Source organism: Lathyrus oleraceus, chromosome 4 (genome assembly GCF_024323335.1).
Source record: "Lathyrus oleraceus cultivar Zhongwan6 chromosome 4, CAAS_Psat_ZW6_1.0, whole genome shotgun sequence".
Lineage (NCBI taxonomy): Eukaryota > Viridiplantae > Streptophyta > Magnoliopsida > Fabales > Fabaceae > Lathyrus > Lathyrus oleraceus.
In genome coordinates this window covers 156,804,499-156,822,539 of record NC_066582.1, presented here as the reverse complement: position 1 = coordinate 156,822,539, position 18,041 = coordinate 156,804,499, and the positions used below count along the sequence as shown (strand labels likewise).

Sequence of the window (18,041 nt, the reverse complement as noted above, 5' to 3'; positions counted from 1 at the left end):
TCAGAATCTTAGTTATATGACCCTAACTGCACACTTCATTAACAATGATTGGAAGTATGAAAATATAATTCTAAGTTTTTGTTTAGTTCTTAATCATAAGGGTGAGACAATTGGTAGGAAAGTTGAAGAGATTTTAAAGGAATGGGAAATAAGGAATGTGTCGACAATCGATGTGGACAACACAACATCTAATGATGTAGTTGTTGCTTATTTGAAGAAGAGGATTGATAATATGGGTGGTTTAATGAGCGATGGATCTTTCTTTCATCTTTGTTGTTGTGCAGACATTTTAAATCTGGTGGTTAGTGATGGTTTAAAACATAATGATTTATCCATTTCTTCCATTAGAAATGATGTTAGGTTTGTTAGGTCATCACCCCAAAGATCTGCAAAGTTCAAAGAATATACTGAGTTTTCTAGAATTAATTACTAGAAACTTCTCTGTCTTGATGTTCGGACAAGGTGGAACCCATGTTATTTGATGTTAGATGCTGCTGAAAAGTATCAAGCAACATTTGAGAAAATGGAAGGTGGAGATTTTAGCTATTTGGAATTTTTTGGGTTAGTTGGACCCCTTACTCTTAATGATTGGGAGAATGTTAGGTGTCTTGTAAGTTTTTTCAAAGTTCTCTATGATGCTACTATGGAATTTTCTTCGGCAAAACAAGTATCCATTCATAAGTGATTCCACCAATTAGCTTCAGTACATTGTGAGCTTAAAAGATCATCCATGAACTTGAACACAATTTTAGCCTCAATGGGATATGAAATGAAGAAGAAGTATGACAAATATAAGGGGGAAATTGAAAATATCAACAAGTTTTTTTATTTTGGTGTGATTCTTGACCCTAGATACAAGTTAGGATATGTAGAGTGGTGTTTTAATGATATGTATAGTGGCGAATCAGTGCCTTTTACTAATCTGATTAATGTGATAAAAAAGAGTTGTTTAAACTATTCAATTGGTACAAGGGTATACATGAAAAGCAACATGGACCATCTACTAGTCCTAATGAGGGTAGTTCATTTGGTGATGGTGTTCCTAATGTTGAAGTTCCATCTCATTTTGCAAGGGTTGAAGCTTTTAAAGAGCACCTTAAACAAAAAGATTCAATAGATTAAAAAAATGATCTTGAGAGGCATCTAGATGATAATTGTGTCGATGATTTTAACTTTGACATCCTTATGTGGTGGAAATAACACTCTTGTAGATACCATATTTTGTCAAAAATGGTGAAGGATGTTTTAGCTAGTCTAGTCTCCACTGTCGTTTCTGAAAGCATGTTTAGTACCGGGGGCAGAGTTCTAGACACGTAGAAAAGTTCACTAACCCCTGAAATGGCAGAGGCTTTGATTTGTGCACAAGACTGGTTGAAACCTACACTTAGTCAATCCAAGGACTTGAATATAAATGAAGAATTTGAGTTGTCTGTCATTACTGTTTCAGGTATGTAAATTTTTTTAGTATGAGTATTTAGTGTATTAATGTATTGGCTTTGGTTTTGATTTAATTATTTGGTTTCTATTTAATTTTATGCAGAACTTGGTGGTCCATCTACTAGTGGATTAACATCTGGTGATGGATCTGATGTTGTTGGAAACGGAAATGAACCAGTTGCTGGTTCATCTCAATCACATACTTGATGCTAGTTGTGGTTTGTGTATTTTTCATTTGATTTACTTATTTATTTATATCTATGTTTTTTAAATGTATTAATATATTTTTGTGTTTCATTTCAGTTTTTTTTAGTCATTTGTGAAAATGACCTTATTTTAGGCTATTGATTATTATGTATAATTAGCTTATCTATCAACCAATATCCTCAACAGTTCTTTTTTTGTGATAATATATCAACCAATATCCTCACATGATAGATATTAGATGTTTCCTAAAAGGAATCTATGTGTTGGATAACTATCTTTATAGGTTTTGTTTGAATGAACTTGTTTACTGGAAGTATAAGTTGTTAATTATACATACTTGATGCTTTCCCTTGTTATAATTATTCTGAAAGTATAAGTTGTTAATTATGTGGAAGCTTGGTAATGATTTTATATATATAATTCTTTATCATGCATGCTTTGGATGAGTATTTATTTGTTCAGTGGTTTTTATTTATCTACCTTTACTTTCTTTGAAGTGTCTATCGTTTGCTGAGAACTATAATTGATTGTTTGCAATGAATTTCAAGTCATACACGAGTTATGCTTATATGTGTTATCAACACCTCAAAGGGTTGAGCTCATATGTGTTACACTGTCTACATTACATGCCTTCTTATCATGGATTCCCTTGGGTTACATATTTGAATCACTGTTGGTAGGTTCATTTTTCTGCTCAAAATGAATTTGTTGTTGATGAACTCACTAACCAAAATATTTTAACTTTTGTCTCTCAGATTGAGACAATCCTAAAGTTTTTCCCGATTCCAACATATCGGAACCTAATGTTGCAATGTTTATCTGAGGTATTATCCATCCTTTCAGTTCTGATGTTTTTACTTGAACTTTTATTATAGAAATATTCACTTTTTATGTTTTCAGGTGGCATCCCTTCAATTTGGGGATTATTATGATGTGCAATATGTCAAGATGTATGATATATTCATAGGTCAATTGCATGTGTGTTTGATTGATCTCCTTTTTGTAGCATGTCCAACATTCTTATGCTTATTCATGTATTATGCTCGAGCATTTTAGCTAACTGTGATAATGTAAAATATAGAGCATGCTCTGCCTACAACAAAGTGATGTAATTCACAATGACTCTGAGATTGATGATGTTGTGATGGTGATGTAGTTAACTTTTCTTAAATATGTTGAGGATATGCTGGCATATCATGAACTTGTAATATAATATATTAGTTTATTACTCGAATGATGATGTAATTGTAATATAATGTTAATACTTTATCACTTGGATGATGATATAAATGTAATATAATGAAAATAATTTATGGTTTCTTAGTTCGTTTAATCATATATAATGAAGTTTAATGAGTATTCATGTGATTAGTGTTACAAGAATGATAGAATTCAAGTTAAAATTTATTGGTCCAAACCGATTCAACTCAACCGAATGAACCGTATAAACCAATAATCCATCAACCGATAAAATCGAACTTAGTTTTGGATTAAATTGGATTTAACTTTTTTAATTGTGGATTAGCTCGGGTTAGCTATTCCGGGCCCGACCCACCCATAACCGACCGTCGTCCACCCCTAACTATAAGTATAGTATTTACATTGGAGTTAATTATGTTGAAAACATGTTCAACGTGACAAATTTGAATCATGGTACATACTTAAATAGAATAAGAAAAAAAAAGTAATTATACTCAAATACTTTGTATCTATGAATTATTTAATAAAAAAACTAATCACTTAAGTTTTCAACTAGTTGAGAGAATTATCTTAGGACAAATTAGCCTGAGAGATTTTCTTCTTCTTTCTATTTCTATATAATATATTACTTTTATTGGTAAGTATCACATAGGTTTCAAATATTTGAATTTTTTTCCATTATATCCAACATTTTCAACCAAAATTCTAATATACTTTAGAAAAACAAGAGCGTGCCAACACAATTGGCGTGCGCTCATAACTTTAATATGACACGTTAATTGTATGAAAATGTCCTATTTAATTAGATTCAATTTTAATTTTCTATGAGTTTTCCTTTAAAAGTTTACTTTTAACGAATTTCTTGCAGAAATTTTAAATATATGATTTTGAAAAATATGACTTTTAGTAGTGTTAGTTTTGTTAAGTATAACCTAGTTAGTGTAGGCTAACATTTTAGTCTATATAATATTATTGTTTGTGTATATAAACAAGTGTAATTGTAAATAGAATTGTGTGTAATCATTTACTGTAATCTTTTGAAGAGTAATGGAAGTTTGTTATTTCAATTCTCCCTCTTCTCTTTGTTCTTTCAACTTCATCTTCTTCATCTTGTGCATCAACAATTGGTATCTAGAGCTCCGTTTCAGATTCACTGGGAAACACGAGTGAACATTGAGGTGTTGTATGATTGATTTTGTTTCTTGAATTCGTGTTGAATTTTTGAACAAAATCGTAATAAAATCATATTTCTTAATTCTACGGGATTGGGAAACACTAGTGTTTGGTAAGATCTGAGTGAATTGTACAAGGTTGAAGATGAAAGGAAACGGTAATTTGAGTATTAAACTTCCAGTGTTCAATGGCAAGAACTGGAATCAGTGGATCATTCAGATGCGTGTGTTGTTTGGCGCTCAAGATGTTCTTGATCTCGTCAATGACTGTTACGTTCCAATTGCACTTCCTGCAAATGCAATGGATACGCAGAGGAATGCTCAGTGTAATATGAGGAAGAAAGATCAAAAGGAGTTGTTCTATATCCATCAGTGTGTGGATGCGAATGTGTTTGAGAAAATCAATGATTTGACAACGACAAAGACCACGTGGGGCACACTGATATGATGTTACATCGGTGATGCATTATTGAAGAAGGTGAAACTTCAGTCTCTATGTAAACAATATGAGAATCTCAGCATGAAGAACAATGAGAAGGTATTTGACTACATCTCTAGAGTGATTCTGATCACAAATGAGATGAAATCATATGGAGAAACTCTCTCTGAAGAAAAGATCATTGAGAATGTACTTAGATCTCTTACGCCTCAGTTTGATTACATTGTTGTAGCAATTGAACATTCTAATGATCTTAGCACCATGAGAATTGAAGAGTTACAAAGCAGTATAGAGGCACAAAAGTTGTGTCCACTACAAAAAAAATTGTATGTAGTCACGTGATATTCATGTCACAACGTGAAAAATTACTTCACAACATGTTCTTAACGACGTAAACTTTCACGAGGCAGGAACATGTGTGACAACTCTATTGCTTCATGAAAATCACATCGCAACTTTGCCACGTGAAAATCACGACGCAACAGTTTGCCACGTGATATTCATGACACAATATTATGTATAAATTTTTCCAGTTTATCTACTGTAATACAATAGTAGTGATGATAGAAAAAGTTACAGTGAGTTGCGACGTAATTTTCACGTGACAAAGTTCTGAAGTGAAAATCATGTCACAAAATAATTTTTTTTAAAATAAAAAACTATAATTATTGTTTTATGTTTTAATATATACTAAAATTAATAATAAAATTGTTATGTTAAAAAAAAAATATTTCACACCATTATGTTTAAAAAATAACATTTTGTTTAAATATATTACGAAAAATAATATATTATAAAAAGTAGTATTCTGAAAAATAATATATTTTAATAATTTATTATGAAAAATAATATTTTATCTTTAAAAAATATAGATAAATAGAATAATATATTATGAAAATTAATATTTTGTTTTTAAAAAGAATCTGTTTAAATATATTAATAAATTAATTTTGGATTGACTATATATTAATTTTAATAAAATTCAGTTTTAAAAAAATTATCCTATAATAACAACAACCAACAACCCTATATATATATATATATATATATATATATATATATATATATATAATATATATATATATATATATATATATATATATATATATATATATTATATATATATATATATATATATATATATATATATATATATATATATATATATATATATATAAAATAAAATAAATTGCTTAAATACCTCCATGAAGATAAAAAAAAAACTTGAATCTTGAAGCTCGAAGCTTGAATCTTGAAGAAAAAATATAACAATGTTAGTTATAAAATAAATACAAAAATAAACACAATATTTAACAAATAAAAAACGAAAAATGAAAATGAAAAATGGGCTCTCTTGAAATATCTTTTAATTTGAAGATTAAAATTGAAAGCTGAAATTTGAGAAACAAGAGGAAAAATGTTAGAAGAGGAAAAATGGTGAATGAGGAGAAATTGAAAGAGGAAATTTGAGAAAGAAGCTGAATCTGGGGAGAGAGAAAATCTGGAAATATATAGAGCAATCAGCCACATGATCTTTACTTCACAACTTTGCCACGTGATTTTCACTTCACAACTTTCCCTCCTAAACGTTTTTTTTTAATTTAACGTTGCAAAGTGATTTTCACGTCACAACTTAAATTTTGAAATTTTCAAATTTCCCCCCATCTGCCAACCTATGCACGCCTGAATTTTTTATTTCACGTGGCAAAGTTGTGAAGTAAAAATCACGTGGCAAAGTTGTGAAGTGAAAATCATGTCATTGATTGATCTATATGTTTCCAGATATTCTCTCTCTCACGCAACTCAGATTCAGCTTCTTTCTCAAATTTCCTTCACAACTTTGCCACATGATTTTCACTTCACAACTTTGCCACGTGATTTTCACTTCACAATTTTCCCTCCTAAACGTTTTTTTAATTTTTGAATTTAACATTGCGAAGTGATTTTCACGTTACAACTTAAATTTTGAAATTTTGAAATTTCCCCTCATCAGCCAACCTGTGCACGCCTGACTTTTTTATTTTTTTATTTTACTTTTTAAGTTGCGACGTGATTACCACGTCACAATATATTTTTTTATTTTTTCCAGTCTTTCCCATGTGCAAGCCTGACTTTCAATTTTTTAATAATAAAAACATATAACGACGTGATTATCATATTGTAACTCCATTTTCTTTGCCACGTGATTTTCACGTCACTATATCATGTGGCTGGAGAGAAGTTTTCTTTGTAGTGGTCTGATTGAGAGAAACTTTGAAATAGAGGTAGAGCAACAGGCTCCGAAAGTAACTTTTGGTAAGAAATATCATAAGCAGTTTTCGTCAGAAGCCAGGAAGAAATCTGATGGTGTTCAAAAGTCAGAAACCTCAACTTCTGAAAGGCATGTGAGTGCTCAGAAGGGGAAGGAGAAGTATGGTAAGAGAAAGGTTCAATGTTACTGTTGTAGGAAGTTTGGCCATTTTGCTGTTGATTATTGGTCAAACAAGGAAGGAAAGTCAAAAGAAGCAAACATAGCCAGAGGAGATTCTGATGATGAACATGTGCTATTGATGGCTTCTGAGTTTGATAGTGCGTCTTTGGAAGACTGATGGGGGGTTGTTCAAATCACCTTATTGGAAATAAGAAATGACTGATTGAGTTTTATTTTGGCAAAAGGACTAAGATCAGATGTGCTGATGATAACCACCTAAATACTGAAGGAATGAGAAATGTTAGAGTAGTTCTGAATAATGGTAGAACTGCATTTATTAGAAACATGTGGTATGTTTCTGGCATGAAAAGAAATATGATGAGTGTTAGTCAATTAATTGAGAAATATTTTTCAATTACCATGAAGAACAATCTTTTGAAGTTGTATGACTGCAATCAAAAAGTGATTATGAAGTCAGAACAGGGAAGGAATAGAATATTCAAAGTTAATGTTAAAACTGCAGACTCTGAATGCCTTAGTGAAATAAGTGTTGCAAAGGAGTGTGAGTTGTAGCACAAAATATTTGGTCATATGAACTTCAAAAGCTTATGGCATCAGAATTCAAAGAAGTATGTACCTAGAATTCTTGCAATTAAGAAGCCAGAGAAATGATGCAATGTGTGCATGAGAGGGAATCAACCAAGACTATCATTTGCATATGAAATTCCTCCAAGAGAAAAGAATGCTTTAAGTGTGGTGCATTATGATGTGTGTGTACCATTTCCAGTACCTTCACTTGGAGGGAATAAATATGTTATGTAATTTGTTTATGAGTTCACAAGGATGACGTGGGTATCCCTTATAAAGTTCAAACACGAGGTGTTTACTGAATTTAAGAAATTCAGAATCAAGACTGAAATCAGGGTGGTCGGAAGTTGAAAGTTCTCAAAACTGATAGTGGAGGTGAGTATAACTCTACAGAGTTCCGAAATTTCTGTAAGGAGAATGGAATTTAGCATGAGGTGACTGCTCCATACACTTCACAACACAATGGTCTTATTGAAAGAATAAACTGAACTTTGCTTAATATGACAAAGAGCATGTTGAAGGAGAAGAAGTTGCCTCATACCTTATGAGGAGAATTTATTGTCACTACAACATATGTGTTCAACAGGTGTCCAACCAAAAAGCTTAAGGAAATTATTCCTTTAGAGAAGTGGACTTGAGATAAGCAAAGTGTGAGTTTTTGAAGGTGTTTGGTTCTGTTTGTTAGAAATATGTTCCAAATGCATAGAGAAGTAAGTTGGATGACAGAAGAAGAGTTATGTTGCTTGTAGGGTACCACAATACATGTTCTTATAAGCCCTATTGTCCTATCACTAACAAGGTTGAAGTCAGCAGATACGCCATTGTGAAAGAATCAGAAGCATGGGATTGGAACAAGTCTCAATCCAAATATGGTGAGTTAACTTCTGAAGATACTTCAGAATCCGAAGGTTTTGAAGATGAGTCTGAGTCAGAAGGTGACTCCGAAGGAGAATCTGCTTATGAAGGGGATTCTGCCTGTGAAGATGATTCAGAGTCTGATAGTGACTCTGAAGGTGAATTTGATCCAGATTTTGATGGTGATTCAAAATCTGGTGGAGATCTAGAATCTAGGAATATTCCAGACTTTGAAGATGGTCATGCCTCTTAAGGTGGTGCTTATGGAGTTCCAACATATGATATTGTTCTAACATCCAAAGAAGATTCTAAACAAGTTTAGAGGCCACAAAAATACGAAACATTCCAAGAAGGTTTGCAGAGTTTGACATGCTACAAGATACTAAAATAGACTCCGAAGGAGAAGTCATTCAGTATGCCACATTAGTAGACTCTGAACCAGTTAGTGTTGAAGAAGCGCTCAAGAAGAAAGTATGACTGAAGGCCATGAAAGAAGAACTTAAGGCTATAGAAAGAAATAAGACTTGGGAGTTGATTGAGCTTCCAAAGGACAAGAAATCCATCAACATCAGATGGGTTTTCAAAGAGAAATTGAAGCTACATGGATAAATTAGAAAACACAAAGCAAGGTTAGTGGCAAGAGGTTTTCTACATAAACCTGGGTTAGACTACTTTGAGGTGTTTACTCCTGTAGCAAGACATGAGATAATCAGACTGGTGATTGCGATATCTGCTAATAGGAATTGGTCTCTGATGCATTTAGATGTGAAATCTACATTTCTGAACGGTCCATTGCAAGAAGAGGTATACGTGTCACAACCTCCTGGATTTATGAAAAATAACCAAGAAGGGATTATGTACAGGTTACAAAAAGCGTTGTATGGACTGAAACAAGCTCCTAGAGCTTGGAATATGAAAATTGATTCATTTTTCAAGCTCCAAGGATTCAGAAAGTGTGAGATAGAGTATGGAGTTTATGTTCAACATACTTATGAATGTAATATGATTCTGGTGTGTCTCTTTATTGATGACATATTGCTGACAGGAAGTTGTTGAGATGAGACAATGAAGTTCAAGAAGGTGTTGATGAATGAGTTTGAGATGTCTGGTATGGAAAATATGATATATTTTCTAGGGATGAAGATTTTGTATTTTGAGAAGGGTATCATTCTGCATCAGTTAAAGTATGAACTTGAGCTTCTTAAGAGATTTAATCTTCTGAATTTACTGCAGAAGGTAAACAAACCTCTGAAGCTGATGATTGATAACAAGTATGCAATTCATCTTACCAAGAACCCAATGTTGCATGGGAGAAGCAAGCATATTGATAATAAGTATCACTTTCTTAGAAGTCAGGTTCAAAATAGAGTGCTAGAAGTTATGCATTGTAGTACTCAGAAACAACTTACAAATGTGCTGACGATAACGATCAAGACTGATCAATTTCTCCACTTGAGAGAATTGGTGTTGTTAGTTTTAATTAGTTGAATATAAATTAAGGGATGATGTTAGAAGTAATCCATATTCAATAGTAGTATTAGTGTATGTTAGTATTTTAGCCTATATGTTATTATTGTTTGTGTATATAAACAAGTGTAGTTGTCAATAGAATAATGCATAATCATTTACTGTAACCGTTTAAAGAGTAGTAGATGTTTGTTATTTCAATTCTCTCTCTTCTTTCTTTTCTTCCATCTTAATCTCATTCATCTTGTGCACCAACAACATATATATATATATATATATATATATATATATAGTTAGGTAGAGCACCTCGTTTACACATGCGCCAATGTTTTTTCATAGGAGTCCATCATGTAATTAAAAGAGTTGATCTTAATTGATAAATCGATGTCTTACTCCAGGAACAAAATACGAGAACAATAGCCTGACAAAGGATTTAGACGTCAAATGGAATCCATAATGGATTTGAGATATTGATAAGGTGAATACTTAATCTATTCAATGCTAGGCAATGAGTCTAGGGATCTCAAAAAAATTCTCTTTTCTTACTATCTTATGAACTTTAAGGTGTATGAAGTTTCATTTCCTATTTTATATTTTTATTTAAGTAGGTTGATAGAGAGTCCATTTAACTTAAGTTGATCCAGGCCAGAAGCAGACCTACGTCAGGATAACCTTCTTCTTTGAAAAACTTTGGTAGTGCTCTTAGATTTTCATCTAAATAAGAAATCAGAGCACAGGGAGTCATTTCCTTTTTCTTTGTGGAAAGAAAAAAGATGGTAGACTAATTGATATTTCTATCCGTTAATGAAAAAGCCCAATGCAAAAATATATATATATATATATATATATATATATATATATATATATATATATATAAACAATTCTGTAGAAATAAATTTTCGCCAGAAAAATTGGTCGGAAACTAAAAATGTCTCCTATTACACTCAAATGCAATTAGTATGTCATCTTAAAGTTAGGAGTAAGCTCCGATTGTTTTGACAATTTTTTATTTTTTAAGTGAGGTATATTAAAACTTTAGTTTAAAAGTTCATTAATTTGAATAATTATTTGGAAATGTTAGGTATAGTAATTGATTTCAAATATTTATATATAAAATAAGAGATTAATTGTTATGTATTGTCAGTGTAAATTTTTTTACACTATCAATACATCACAATCATCCGTTTGGATTACTTTACATGTAATTATAGAAAAAGTCAAACTTCTCTAAAAAATCAATTGCTGTGATTAACTGACAGTGTAAAATATATTTACACTGTCAGCATATTTCAATTAATCTCATAAAATAATGATAATATCTCCTTTCTTGTATGTATTTTCTATATACATCGTAATCATATTAAATTATAATTTTATCAGTTATTTTATCAAAATTCCCAACAAAATTAAGATCAATAATAATAATAAATTGAATAGCCACATATAATTTTAATAACCCACATTTTCAACTAACTAAGTAAATAAATATAAATAAATAAATAATCATAATCACTCTCCACACTTCTTAATTTCTCTCCACCACTTAACCTCTCTCCTCCTAATCTATTGTCAAGTATTTTTTTATTAGTATTTTTAACTTCCAACTCAACATTCCCTGTTATCAAAACTTACAATTGTAACGGGTCAAAAAGAGTTGAGTTGAAAAATCTAAATAAGTTTATGGTGTATATTTTGGTTGTAAAGAGAAATTAAGAAAGAAAGAAAGAGATGAGAAATAGTATAAGAAAAAAGAAAGATGTAAGAAGTAGAGTATATTTAATGTATGGTTTGGTATAAAAGAAAGAGATGAGAAATAAAGATGAACGTAGTAATTTTTAAAAGTATAAATATACCCTTAATTAAAAAAATCTCATAAAATATATTATAATATGTACTGAATTTTTTTTTATTCATTTTATTAATAAGTTAATTAATTTTTTATTTTTAGACAAAACTATTTTTCTATTAGCTATAAATAAATTTACAACCATGTTTCATATTGTATTAGACAAATAAATGATATCAAGAGAATGTTGCACAAAACACAAATTGACATTCTAAATTAAAAGCAAGGGTATTATACACAAGTTAAGAAAAAGAAGTTCATGGCATGATTTTTTTTTTTACACTAGCACAATGCAAGAGTGACAAGTAAGAAACTCAATAGAAAGCTACTCTAGTGAACTCCCCCCTAAAAAAAATATAATATTTAATATGGTGTGGACCATCGACGCACATATCATATATTAAATTGATAAGAGCGGATGCTAAACTTAATCTTAATCATGCCATGACTTTATTCTATTATAGGAGAGAATCATAAATGTTGTGGGCCCCACGCTTTTGAATCTCTTCTTTCTTCTCTAGCTAAATAGAAGAAATATGACACTTTTCTCACACCTCTCTCTTCTTTAACTCTTTCATACCGATGACGCGAAGACGGGGGTGGCCAAAAAAATCGATGTCTCCGTCACAGGCAAACCCAACCATTTTTCTTGAAATTAGCTGTAAGACCCCAATTTTAACCCTAAGATCCCTCATGCAATTTCATCTTAAGCATTAGCATTGGGATCATACCTTGGTATCCTCCTTACCATCTCCTTCATTGGATTTGATTTGGGAGTATTCACCAAGCACTTTGTGATTGTATCAGACTTGTATTTTATCAGTTTACTAACCAAAATACCAAAAATATGCCTTTGCATTTGCCTAACTCTTTTGTAGGTAGGGCTTGATCTCCATTGATCTATCAAGTTCATATCTAGGGTTTGAGACCCTCATGACAAAGAGCACAACCATGAATTGATACAAGAATGGCTATGAACATCATATATGAGTTCCAATGGTTTCTACATGTTATATTGATCAAGTTTTCTTCAAGAATTTGAGGGTGATTTGCCTTGGAAACCCTAGTTTGACTGGGTATCTTGAGTAACTTCTCCAACAAGCTATCTTACCAATTGATCAAATTTCTCAAGGGATACTTCAAAATTCATCATCTTATGCATATATGATCTACCATGAGCCTATAAAGTCAAGAGAATTGAAGGTTAGCAAGTTGGTTGATGGTGGTTGGCCAAATGAATTCATCTGATCAAAATTGGGTCTCCCTAGACCCTATCTCCTACAATTTTCACCATATTAAAATGATTCCAAGAGAAACATTACTCTAAATGACATTCCAAACAACTCTCATGTTGAGACCTAGAGCTAGTTTTGCTTGGAAAATTATTTTCTATGTTGAAAATTATAGATCATTTTGTCTAAACTCTAATTTGAAAGTCAACTTCCCAAGGCCATAACTTGCTCAATTTTTATGAGATGAAAGATTTACAAGTTTCACAATCAAATTAAATATGTCTACTTCAACTTTGATGTTTGGAGTGAGGGCTAATTCAACTTTTATGAGCGTGTGATATGAGGTTACATTATAGGTCACTTTTGACCTATACCATTGAACAAGTGATTTTTCCAAACTTCAAAAATGCATGAATCTATCATTTCAAATCCAAATGACATGAAATTGGTGACCATTTTAAAGGTATTTGAAAGATCTACAACTTTGATGAATACACCTTTCCCATTTGAATCTCACATAAAAAGTTAAGCAAGGTGGAATATTGAGACATATGGCTTGACACTTAGAAAAAATTTGATATGTTAAAAATTTCCAAACTTCCACCTCAAATTTCATCATGATACCAGCTCCAAATGAAAAAGTGTTGAACATAAAAGTTGTTCCTCTTGATCTCACCTTTCTAAAAAGTCCAAATTCATCCAGTTTGGACAAGAATTGAATAGGTTGCGCATGGCTTGAACGTTGCATCATCATTTGGCAAGATTAAACTTCAAACATCCATGCACAATTGCCTAGCATTCGAACATGACTCCAGCCTTGCTTACACTCAATTATGGATCAAATGGAGTGATTTCATGGGCCTGTACACGCCCATGCACTCATGCATCACCACATTGCTAATTTTGCAAGTTCACTTCAAGTGTGCAAATATCAATTGAATTGGCTATAAATAGAGACCTCTAACATCAGAATTTGACACACATTCGCGCCAGCTTTGATCCAAAACCTCTAACCCTCTCATTCCAAAGGATAATCCTGAGAATTTCACTTGAAATTGAGTTTGAATTCTCACTGTTTTGAGATTCAAAACTCCAAGGATCCAAGACCTTTTGTGCATTCTATTCCATTTCTGCAAGCATTCTGAGTGAGATCAAGCATGAGCCAAGGCAAGAACAGTTGAATCCAGACCTACATTGAAGGTATTTTCCAGAAATTTTCATCTCTTCGATTCTCTCTCAATCTTGCTCAATTCTCTTGATTCTTTGGTTGTCTGAAGTCCTACCAATGCAGGCAAGAATATTGAGTTGCTTTGAGGCCAAATCGAAGCAACTCAGTTCATGTACCTCAAATTTCAACTCCATGTATCTCTTAATATACTTGGAGTTAGGATGAATTGAGGTCAGATTCGTGCTCTACGCCATTTTTTCTTTCAGATCATGTCCTCATTTTTCATTTTTTTTATGGTGATGAGTGAACCAGTCCGGCCAGGGTCGCCGGAGAAGACGACCGGCCTTTGGACGCCGGTGATGTGCTGGCTTGGTTCTGAGCCATTGATCTCATTTGAATTATTTTAATCACGAGCGTGCATTGTAATTACTTTTCCCGTGGCGCATTGACTCAAGATCATAATGGAACGCGCGCTGGTGGCCACTTGATCTGCCACCTCAATTAATGAGGGAGATCAAGTGGTCCACGTTTTTTCTGATTATTTGAATTTCATTTGAATTTCTTTATTTTCATTAATTCATATTAATTTTAATATTGATCCAAAAAATATGAGAGTTTCACCAAAATATTTCAAATATTTTTCTCTTTCATATTCTAAATTAAAATTATTTTTTGGATCATTATTAATATTTTTCATGATTTAATTGTTTTTTCATTTGTTTTTAATTGTTTAAAAATACTTTTAAGTCTTTTAAAATTCTGAAATTTTTTCTCGAAGGTCCTTTGACCTTATTCGACCTATGATAAATCTCATGACCATTTATTTGGTGATTTGATGAGGTTTTAGGAATTTGACAAACCATATTTAATTTAAATGCCTTATTTTAGTATTTTTAATTGGAATAAATGCCAAATAATTTTATTGACCAATTGTGATGACTTGTTTATGTTTGACTATTGTTGTTGGGCCTTGGTCAAGGTTGATTTGACTTTGTTGAGTTAATATCATTGGATTTAGGGGATTGATGGAATGTACATTCCATCTCCCAAAATGAATGGATGATATTAATTTGGTAAAAGTCCTCCTTTGATCAATTTGCGTTTTGATCCATTCCCCTCCTACTTCATCTCATTCCCCTTCTGCATTCATTCATTTCATTTGGCCTATGATGTCTCAAGATCCTAAGGCTAGTTGATTGAAAAATTAACATAAGTATGGATGAGATTAGACCACCCCTTTTGCATATTCTTTTTGTGTGTGGTATGTTTCATGAGCATAGTCCATTATATTATCTCTCTAACATGCATTAACACCAAAATTCTATTGTCCGACCTCAAATAGTTGTGACTTCTACATAAGTCCAATTACGATTGCTTAACATAGCGCTAAATTTGTGACATAAAAGGCATAAGCATTCTAGTTAGTGAGATTGTAAGTCTCCCCTCTTTGATGGTATTGTGTGGAAACTTGGCCTTTTTTCCTTTCTTTGGAAGATGTCTTGGTTCAAGGATCCATGCTTGTGATAAGTGGGTTGATCCAAAGAATGTCTTAAAATGAAAAGCAAAACAATACTAACTTCTAACCTATTAACTACTAACTTTTAATTTCAAGCCCTTTACTTTAATGCCATTCAATTCAAGCTTTTATACATTTGCCATTGTTCATATCATTCTAATTGTTTATGTTAATGTGATTTTCACTTTGTCCACTTGGACTATATTGTGTGATACATTTTATTTGTGTATACTTTGTTTGTTTGTGTGGTCTTTGACCATTAATGTACATAATAACAACAAAAAACCCTAAAAAACTTTTATGTGGATTGTCGGTTTGATCTTGGACAAATGGACTTAGAACTTAGGTAACATTCCTATTCTAAAGGACTTGGCCAATGCCAACTTATTGAGAAATCAAGTGCTTGCAATTTGAAACTTCATCTGATACATCATTCAAGATCTCTCTAAGTTCATCTGCAACATGATCATGGTGAAGCTGTTATTTTGAACCTGTGACTTATGGAATTCATCTGTTATATGGGCTACTTTGAGGAAGATCATGGAATGGATAAGCTTGGATGTGGCTATCTTTATTTGATGCCTTGCTCTTCAAGATAATATAATTGTGCATTTGTGTGTTGCTTGATTCTAAAAAATCCAAGGGAATTCTGGGTTTCTATTGACATTCTTGTCTATTGGATTGCTACCCATTTGGTCAGATCTTTTCAAGTCTAAACTTTAAATTTTGTACATAGGTTAGTCTTTTCATCTTCTCCCCACTTATTTAATTTAAAAATATCTCCCTCCCTTTTTTCAAAAAAAACCTTCTTTGATTGAACTTATTTTGTTCTAAACTTTGACCACTTTTGCAAAAAGATAGAAACTTTGGCCTTATGCCATTGCATTTTCAAATTTCTTTTCTTAAATCAAACTTGTAAATAAACTTAACTATACTAGACTTAAACTTTCAAAAATCCAAAAAGAACTAACTCATTCAAACCATTTTTAGGCCTTTGTTCCTTTCAAGCTTAATTTTTGATTAAAAGCAATGCATCCACTTTGAAATTTATATAACGAACTACGAGGTTTTGATCCCTCATTTTTATGTTGGTACGTAGGCACAAGTCTGAAGGTCTTGTCAAACACAAAAATATAATTAATGAATTCTTTTCTTATCCCCCCATTCTGTTTGTTTGTAAACATCACTTTATACCAAATACATATGCACACAAAAAGGGCTCCCTAGGAGTACCTAGGACACTTTGGGTGCTAACACCTTCCCTCTATGTAACCAACCCCCTTACCTGTAATCTCTGACATTTTATTAGTTTTGATTTGAAAACTTCTTACCCTTTGGGTTTTGTTCGTACTTTTTCCCTTTTCCCTTGGAAACAATAGAAGCGCGGTGGCGACTCTTGTTATTTGATCTCTAGCTTATCCATAGCTTGATGATCATGAATTTACCGCTACATTAGCCATCAAAATGAAAAAGTTATGACAATAATTGATGTATCAAGTGAAGACAAAGGTGAATCTATGAAAGAAACGAAGGAAAATAAAGTAGACGGTACTACTCCACAAACCCTATAACAACAAAAAGAGGACTCTGAGTCGCGATAGCTATGGGTGGATATGCTGAGTGGGAATCGAAATCCTGAAAAAGGGATGGCAATCGAGTTCATAACTTCAAAGATTGTCGCATGAGAGATTGAAATAGAAATAGAAGAAGCTGATATAAAGACTGAGGTAAGGTTCTGGGATACGACATTAATCATGTATGTTCTAAGAGGTGATCTTGGCATGGATGTTGTAAAGCAGTTTATGATTAAGATGTGGAACTTTGTGAAGCTTAGTGACATGTATTACAACGACGAAGGTTACTTGATTTTAAGGTTTCACTCCCATCTTGATAGGGATGCGGTGATGATGAATGAACCATATATCATGAGGAATATGCCAATGTTGCTAAGGGAATAGAAACCAAATTTCAACCTCAAGAATGATATGATGCGAACCCTCCCGATATGGGTGAAACTTCTACAATTCCATCTCCATCTATGGGGCGCACAAAGTCTTAGAAAGATTGGGAGTGCTTTGGGGAATCCCTTGCTAACTGATGTGATAAATGTTGTCCAGGACTACTTTAACAATGGTAGAATCTACAGAGTTGTTAACTGCACCTTGGTGACCCTCATCCCTAAGAGTATGAAGGCCAAAACTATTAGGGACTATATACTTATTTCTTGCTGCAATACCATTTACAATATTATTTCCAAAGTCTTAACATATAGAATGAGAAAAGTTATGAAGAGTATTATTGACAAGAACCAGATTGCTTTTGTCCCTGGACAAGTTATTCACAACCATATTCTCTTGGTTTATGAAATTATAAAGGGATAGACTATGAAAGGTGGAACTCCTAGATGTATGATACAAGTGGACATCTAAAAGGCCTACAACACACTTGACTGGCATGCTATGGAATGCATCCTTAATGAAATTGGGTTCCCTAGAAAGTTCACA

General features: G+C 32.4%; 1 non-coding gene across 1 annotated transcript; it reads right to left on the bottom strand.

Annotated features, from left to right (window-relative positions):
• Window positions 1-11,885: 11,885 nt before the first annotated feature.
• On the bottom strand, window positions 11,886-12,075 carry LOC127077037 (U2 spliceosomal RNA). The gene has a single exon (XR_007787025.1). It is a non-coding gene; the product is annotated as a U2 spliceosomal RNA (small nuclear RNA).
• Between the last annotated feature and the right edge of the window lie 5,966 nt (window positions 12,076-18,041).